General features: G+C 50.6%; 1 long non-coding RNA gene across 1 annotated transcript; it reads right to left on the minus strand.

Annotated features, from left to right (window-relative positions):
* Window positions 1-7,590: 7,590 nt before the first annotated feature.
* On the minus strand, window positions 7,591-8,123 carry LOC121142228. Its single transcript, XR_005879207.1, has 2 exons — window positions 7,924-8,123; window positions 7,591-7,823 (listed from the first exon to the last, which is right to left on the minus strand). It is a non-coding gene; the product is annotated as an uncharacterized LOC121142228 (long non-coding RNA).
* Window positions 8,124-8,581: the final 458 nt, after the last annotated feature.

Here is an 8,581-nt window from a genome sequence, read left to right on the forward strand (position 1 = left end):
AATATATAGCTTATGTGTATGAATGTTTTCCTACAAGTACATATATGTACCACCTGTGTGTCTGGTACCTCACTGGATCCCCTGGAACTGAAGTTGCAGATGTTGTGAGCAGTCGCGTGGGTGCAGAGAACTGACCCCAGCTTCTCTGTGAGAGCAGCAAGCACTCATCTACTGAGTCACTTCTCCAGGCCCAAGGACCTCTTAACAAAAATGGTAGAGTTTAGTGTGAGGGGCTTCAGGCTCACTTTGATGGACAGTGAAAAATACAAATATTTTTAGAATTCTGGAAAACACAGTCACAGCAATGCTTACTCTGTCCTGGTGGAGCAACAGAAATGGCATTGCTTACCACCTCCCCAGAAACCGTCTGGGTCAAAGGCAAAGCCTCCTGGGATGTTTTAATTCTTTTGAGGTCAGACACTACCTTGGAAAAGGACTTCACATACCAACCATGTCAAGTCTTGCACAGGTCTGAAACCTGAGATGTATTTGTTGAGTAAATGCCATTTAGAGCTTCCTCATATGCACTTAATCACAGCTTTATTTAAAACAATGCTTTTCTGTCACAGTTTAGACAGATGCAGAGTGCTCCTTAGGGGAAGTTGGCACCCAGCATGGTTCTATTAAGAGGTGGTGGGATCCTCGAGAGGTGGGACCTAGCGAAGCTATTACTGGCCCCTTCGTGTTTTCTGGTTCTGGTCCTCAATCTGTGATCTCCTTCTCATACCTGTTCCCATCATTGTCATCCCATCTGCCATGAGATGGTCACCTGAGTGGAGTCAATGCCAGAGACCACCCTGAGCTTCCAGAACCGTGGGATACATGGGTCTCTTTTCTTTATTGTTGTGGAATAATCTTTTTGTACACAGTGAAGATGTGTCACTCAGATGGGTTTAATCAAAAGCTAACTGGTCAATAGCTAGGCAGGATTTTCAGGGCAGAGAGGACACTGGGAGGAAGAAGGGCTGACGTCACTCTTCCAAAAGGCAGCACAACCGTCATGAGCAGCCAGGCTGGGGGTTTGCCCACCAGAGGAAGAGGAAACAGGATGGACAATATGGAGAGGAGCTAATAAAGCCACAAGACAAAACATAAATTAATAGAAAAGGGGCAATTTAAGTTATAAGAACTAACTAGGAACAAGCCTAAACTATTGGCCGAGCTTTCATAATTAATAATAAGTCTTCATGACATTGCTGGGGAGCCAATGATCCCTACAAAGAAGTCCAAATACACCTCATGTTAGACAGCTTCAGGTATTTTATTATAACAACAGGAAATGGTCTCACATACCTTACTGAGTAAGTTAAGGGCAAGATAAACAAAGACAAAATCTGCTTTATACTTCAGTTTAGGTGTGAAGGAGAGAGAGAGAGAGAGGAGGAGGAAAGAGGGAGAGTAGAAAAGGAAATGAAAGGTAGGGGAAAGAGGACAGGAGGATGCGGGAGGGAGAGGGGTGTGGTGGAGGGAGAGGGGTGTGGGGGAGGGGGTGGGAGTGGGGTGTGGGGGAGGGAGAGGGAGGTGGAGGAGGGAGAGGGAGGTGGGGGAGGGAGAGGGGTGTGGGGGAGGGAGAGGGGTGTGGGGGAGGGAGAGAGGTGTGGGGGAGGGAGAGGGGTGTGGGGGAGGGAGAGGGGTATGGGTAAGGAGAGGGGTGTGGGGGAGGGGAAGGGGTGTGGGGGAGGGAGAGGGGTGTGGAGGAGGGGGAGGGGTGTGGAGGAGGGAGAGGGGTGTGGGGGAGGGAGAGGGGTGTGGGGGAGGGAGAGGGGTGTGGGGGAGAGGAAGGTGGAGGAGGGGGAGGGGTGTGGGGGAAGGAGAGGGGTGTGGGGGAAGGGGAGGGGTGGGGGGAGGGGGAGGGGTGTGGGGGAGGGAGAGGGGTGTGGGGGAGGGGGAGGGGTGTGGGGGAAGGAGAGGGGTGTGGGGGAGGGGAGGGGTGTGGGGGAGGGAGAGGGGTGTGGGGGAGGGAGAGGGGTGTGGAGGAGGGGGAGGGGTATGGAGGAGGGAGAGGGGTGTGGGGGAAGGAGAGGGGTGGGGGGGGAGAGGGGTGTGGGGGAGAGAGAGGGGTGTGGGGGAGGGAGAGGGGTGTGGGGGAGGGAGAGGGGTGTGGAGGAGGGGGAGGGGTGTGGAGGAGGGAGAGGGGTGTGGGGGAGGGAGAGGAAGGTGGAGGAGGGGGAGGGGTGTGGGGAAGGAGAGGGGTGTGGGGGGGGAGAGGGGTGTGGGGGAGGGGGAGGGGTGTGGGGGAGAGAGAGGGAGACTGATTTACTGCTCATGTGAAGTGAGCATTTTAAATTACTGGTAGACATTTGACATTCCCTTTCCCATCTTATCTTGGGCAAGTTTCTACACTCTCGAGAAGGAAAACCTTAAGATGACCAGCTCTGAAGTCCAGGTTAAAATCTTGACTTAGCCACCAAATAGTTATACTAGTTTTGGCAAGTGGCTCTGCCTTCCTGGGGATCATTTTCATCCCTATAGAAATTAGAGACTATCACTTTTACCACGCAATTACCCCAGGGGTAAGTGGCTCCCATAAAGCCTTTAGTGTGGGTAGTGCTTGGTGCAGAGTCTTAGGGGTGGGAGCTGCCTTTTCTAAGGCTGTGGGGTTTGTTTGGTTGTTTTGAGGTGCTGGGCTGGAATGTAGGACCTCCTGCCTACTGGGAAAGTGCTGTTTCTCCGAGCTAACTCAGGTCCTCACTGTACAAAAGTAATGGCTTTTCAACACTGAAGGTTTAGTTTACCTAAGAGACGAATGAAGCATTTTGCCCTGAGTTCTGACATCAGTACCAAAACCCAGGAGATTTCGAAGTTGGAGTTTACATCCGACATTCACGAGTTCCTGGGCAAATGGCGTTAGCTCTCTGGGTCTGCGCTTACACATATGGAAGGGGAGTGGACATGAAGGAGCCTTCCAGCCCTCCAGCTCGGTGTGCCATGAGGGAGCCAGAACTCACTGATAGGCATTGGAAAGAGTGACTCATTACCCTGCTAAACACAGGAAGATTACCTCCTCTCATTAACAGACTGGAAGATACAAGCTAAAAATCGGAGGTGGCTTCAAAGTTCCATCTCTTTGAGTTTTCCTTTTTGTCACATTTGATGAAAAGTGAACAGTCTTGGGTTAGGTGTGGGCTTGGGGAACCAACTTCTACCTCCTGCTGCAAACTAATGTCTTATTAGTTTTTATTGCCAAGGAAAGGAAAATATACTACCTATTCATTCCAGCCTTTCCCTTATTGATTTAAAAGTATAATGCTGGGACTTAAGAGAAAAACGATTGCATTCATTTGTTCATTACAAAAGGCCTCCCTACCACACGGTAGAAAATTCAAATGGGAAAAGGTGAAAAATAAAAATCTCACATGGTATTCCGCACCTGTTAGTTTTAAGTTGTCTGCTCCCATCTTTTCATTGCACATTTTAAGCTCTAAGCATGGCATTTTCATTAAACACCTTTGCTGTATTCTGACACAGAACTGACAATGATGTTTTTAATAGTAAAATAATATCCTGTGAGGCATATGCTGACTTATTTTTACCATCTTACTTGCCTTTCTTGTTGGAAGGCAATAAAGATAGGAGTTGAGACCACAGTGGTTGACACCGACTCTACTAGTCCCAGCAAGACCTCAGTCCCACCACTAAACTCTGCAGGCTCGGATGCCCTCCCTGTGAGCACACAGGCTATGTTAGTCTGGTCTCAACAGAGGACGGTCAGGACAGCATGAGGTCATGTCTGTAGCAGGCGCACTGCCAGTGTCTAGAGCACGGTTGACTTCGCTGAGCCTGGCTGTGGCTGCTTCTTAGCCTGCATTTCTCTCTGATGATCGACTTGATTTTTCTAAACATTCCACAAAGAAACATACGGGAACTGTCAGGCTGTGTGACCTCGCCTCTTAGGAGCCTCATTCCTCATTTGCAAAGTGTAGTGGTCAGACTGTAAGTCGTGACCTCAGAGATCCCTTCCACCCTTGATGCGCCGCGTCCCTTGTCATTAGAAGCTGCGGCCACTGCAGAGAATGGCCTGGGAACTGGTGGAGACGGCGATCCAGGCTCACTGGCTTCCCGTCACATCCAGAGAAATGCTTGACGTTGTCCCATCGCCTTCCTCCCAGAGACTACCGGGTCTTTGGTCTATGTGACCCTCTGGGCCTCACTTTTTAAATGTAGGCTTCGCAGGCTCTGGTCTCATCCTGTGCTTTATTGATCCATTCCATATTCTAATGTCACTTCGTTGCTGCGGTCATCTTCCCATGTGGCCACTGGAGGAAGAGAAACCAAACTGCAAGGTTCAGGAGGATAGACGCTACCGTCTGATCATCCCCGATGGACAGAGATTGTCTGCCCTGCTTACCACCGCCTGCTTGTTATCCCTGCTGACCTTAAATTAAAAATAAGCAATGTCTTCAGACACCCGAGTAATTGGATGAGTCGTCTCACTGATTCACGAACTGTACCCTAACACTCAAGACTTACCAGATCCCCAACCAAGTGCCCTGAAGGGCCTCCGGTGACCTCGCCCTAGGATCAAAGGTGCTTCCAAGGGAAGGAATCAGATGCTACCAGCACGGAACTGAAGGCCCCAGGGTCACCCCGCCCTGCCACTTCTGGCCTTACATTCCCAGGGGACACAGTGGAGCATTCACTCCCCAGGGTCTCCTCAGCGTGCACAGTTCTGCCCTCGGGAGAAAATGGGGTACCCACAGAGAGGCAGGGGGCTGACAAGGTCAAGCGAAGGCTGCTACCTGGTATTAACCCTTTCGCTGCTCTTACTGTGTGGCCTGCATAGGATATTAGCCTCTCCGTGCTTCCATATCCAAAACGATAAAAAAAAAGTCTCCAGAGGGCCTGTACAGGCTTGCACATGGGAAGAGCACACGCCAGGTGTATCCTAAGTGTGCAGGTTAGCAGCTGAGACCACAATCAATCAAGCATGAGTGGGTCTGGTCATCAGTAGAGGGGGCTAGAGGGGGTCATCTGCAGCCGGGACTGTGGAACCAGGCGTGAGCTTAAATGTCAGCTGAGATGCATCCTCCGTGCCTTGCCGGACTGCCCGCACCAATCTGCTCTGTGTGAGTGACTTCTCTCTGAAGATGGGGGGGGCACACGTATGCGAAGCGCTGGCCGGGTCTGGCGGGTCACTGATGGGTGGTACCGTGAGCCCGTGGCACAGCCCAGCTCCACCAGAGCGGGGCTTGCACCAGGATCTTTCGAGGCCAGAGCCACTTCTGTTGTTCCTGGGGTTTACTTGGTGCTGCCAGGCTGGGCTGGGCAGCTGCTGGGCCTGGGGTCATCAAAGCCATTGTGAAAGTTCCTTGTTTCCTCCAGCATCTCCCTCCTGCTGGAGAAATCCCTTTACCCTGCCCGTGGAACCTGGAGGGCCGTCTCTCCAGCCACATGAATTCAGCAGAAAACAAAACAAAACAACAACAACAACAAAACCTCAAGTGAAACAGTCCATGAGAATCCACTGTATTCTACTTTACATGCACTTAAATTTTTAGTAAGAAACTAAGTTTGAAAAGATGGTATAAAACACAAACTTCAAAAGTTTAATTCTTTGTTTCCAACGAGCTGTTGGGGAATGGCATTCTTAGGATCTGATCCTCCCACGCACATAGTGGAGACCACTGGCTGCAGTCCTTGTGTAGTGTAACTTCTCAGCCTGGGGCCTGAGTGAGAGCCACGCCTGAGGTCTAGGTGAGTGAGAGCCACGCCTGAGGCCTGTGTGGGAGTCACGCCTGAGGCCTGTGAGAGTGAGAGCCACGCCTGAGGCCTAGGTGAGTGAGAGCCACGCCTGAGGCCTGTGAGAGTGAGAGCCACGCCTGAGGTCTAAGTGAGAGCCACGCCTGAGACCTGTGAGAGTGAGAGCCACGCCTGAGGCCTGTGAGAATGAGAGTCACGCCTGAGGTCTGTGAGAGTGAGAGCCACGCCTGAGGTCTAAGTGAGAGCCATAGCCATTAGCAGGGTTTCTTCCACCTGAGGCCAGGTCTGCACCTGCTAGAGGCCCTCTGAGAAAAACATAATGGTCTATCTCATCAAAGCTGCAGCTTCTAAAACTTCATTCCATGAAAGCCTTCTCCCTTTGGCACAGAGAGAATCTGCTTTTACGAGGAAACATTTGCACTGTCTTAAGGAAGAGAAAAATGGGGTGTTTAAGAAAATAGAAAAAGACAAAGTTTCTCTTCCAGAAATAACAACCCTGCCAGCTTCCTGGGGTCATGAAAAAATGCTGTTGGCAATGACGCTGAGGTGTTCTAGCACTGTCTCTGTAAACTTCCTCTCCCCTGGGCCACATTCTACACCCCATCAGCACAGACATAATTTATTATTTGTTTACATGTTTCACATACTCGGCTAAGGTGGAAAACTAGTGATGCAGTGTTATGAGAGAGGAGAGAGAATGTAGTGTGCGTGTGTGTGTGTGTGTGTGTGTGTGTGTGTGTGTGTGTGTGTGTATGAGACAGACAGACAGACAGACGGGGTGGGGGGACTGTATGACCGTAAAGATACATGCTACTGAAAGGCTCAGGGACATCTATACAGTCTGAGTCTCCAACTGGTCACAGCACAAGTGGCCTTTTCAGGATGACCAGAACCTCCTTGGGCTCTTGGTTTACACCCAAGGTGTCCCACACTGCATAACCTCCTCTCTTTCTCTGGGAAGCAGGATGAGCTCAGGGAGGTTCAGGCTCCCAGTGAACATGACTCCTCAGTCCTTCCAACCATCTTCTTGTGGAAAGATCCAGAGAGACCTGTGACAATGAACACATTGCTTTCCTGCAGGTGACTGACCCTCTGAAAGAAGTAGACAGACGGGTCCATGGTGATGCATAAATGTGATATATAGACATACAAGCAAACATCCTATACATACAAAATAAAAATAAAACTTTAAGGAATCCAGACACAGAAAAGGCCTATAGTGTATTCAGTTACTCACAACTCTTTGACCCGGGCTCAAACAAGTCACCAAAACTGAAGATGGTCACCCCTAAAGGGCAGAGGTGCTTGCTTCTCAAATCAGACAAACAGAAAAAAAATTCAGCCAGGGCTGGAACATAACAAAAAAAGCTGAATTGTCTCCACACTGTCAGAACGAGGGGAGGAGAGAGAGGAGGAGAGGGAGGAGGGAGGAGAGGGAGGAGGGAGGAGAGGGAGGAGGGAGGAGAGGAAAGGATGGAGGGAAGAAAGAAGGAAGGAAGGAAGAAGGAAGGAAGACAGAAGGAAGGAGGAAGGAAGGAAGGAAGACAGAATGAAGGAGGAAGGAAGGAAGACAGAAGGAAGGAGGAAGGAAGGAAGGAAGAAGGAAGAAGGAAGGAAGACAGAAGGAAGGAGGAAGGAAGGAAGGAAGGAAGGAAGGGAGGGAGGGAGGGAGGGAGGAAGGAAGGGAGGGAGGGAGGAAGGCCCGGACAATAGCAAAGCCCTTAGTAAAATGGCAGGTTATGTATGTGCAATGTGTTACCCACAGGGCCGGGTTGTAGCCCCGTGGTAGAGTAAATAGTATACGTAAGACCCTGGGTCAGTCCCTAGCACCACTAAATGAGTTTAAAAACAGACAAACTAAAACAAAAAACAAACAAAAAAAGGATGTTGTCAATATTCACGGTGTTTTCAAAGCACTATTTGGGATGTCGGAATAACATTCGAAGGAAGTTCTTTGGTGCCTTAGAAACCATTGCAGTCTTTTGCATCTTCACCCATGTATTCAACACTATAAATCTGCATCGTGGGTGAAGAGTGTAGCAGGGCAGTCCGTGTAAGAAACCTTGCGGAATTTCTTGCCGTGAACTAGTGCCGGACTTTCTCTTTCTGGTAGTTCAGGTATTCTTTGGGTGAGAAAAATCAGGCCCAATGGGATTAATAACTTGCCCCAATTCACAGAGACATTAATTAAAGCCGATCTGAAGGCTAGATCTGCGTTCTCACCACCCAAAAGGCATCGCCGGGATGGCAGGAGCAAAACACCTTCAGGAGACGGGGTCCTCTGAACCCAGGCAGGTGTTAAACCAGGAGGCAAAAACGTTCAGTAAGGGGCGCCCGAGAGCCCAGATGGTAACTGGTGCCTGGCTCCCTTCCTAGGGGCCCAGCCGGCAGGGAAGGGCTTGGAATTTAATCCTCAGCATTCCAGTCAGGGTTCCTGTGACATAATAAAGCCCAAGGAGGGGTCTCCAGTGACTTGTCAGCAGAACCCCCGGAGGGACGTTCTATAGATAGCCAGGGCGTGTCGCAGGCTCAGTCCCTTTCTGCAGAGGGCAGTTCTTTCATGCCTGGGCTGGGCAGTGCGGTGTGCAGCAGGTGGAAGGGTGGGGGGCCCGCCAGGCATGGGCCCAGAAGACTGCAGGGCTGGGAAATGTGTGTATGCGCTGGCGGGAGGGAGCCCAGGCCCAGGAGGGAATTCCAACTATGGCGTTTTGAAGAAAATGTTTTGTTGTTTGCCCTGGCTGACCCCACCCCCACGTTAGGAAGCCGGCTGCAAGGGAGAAGTCCCAAATACAGAACCTCACACAGCCTTTGATGTGGGCTCTGAGAATTCCCTGGAACGCGCGTCTCTTTTGGGGAGAGACATGCCAGGAATGTTGGTGTG

Source organism: Mesocricetus auratus, unplaced genomic scaffold (assembly GCF_017639785.1).
Source record: "Mesocricetus auratus isolate SY011 unplaced genomic scaffold, BCM_Maur_2.0 Super-Scaffold_100009, whole genome shotgun sequence".
NCBI lineage: Eukaryota > Metazoa > Chordata > Mammalia > Rodentia > Cricetidae > Mesocricetus > Mesocricetus auratus.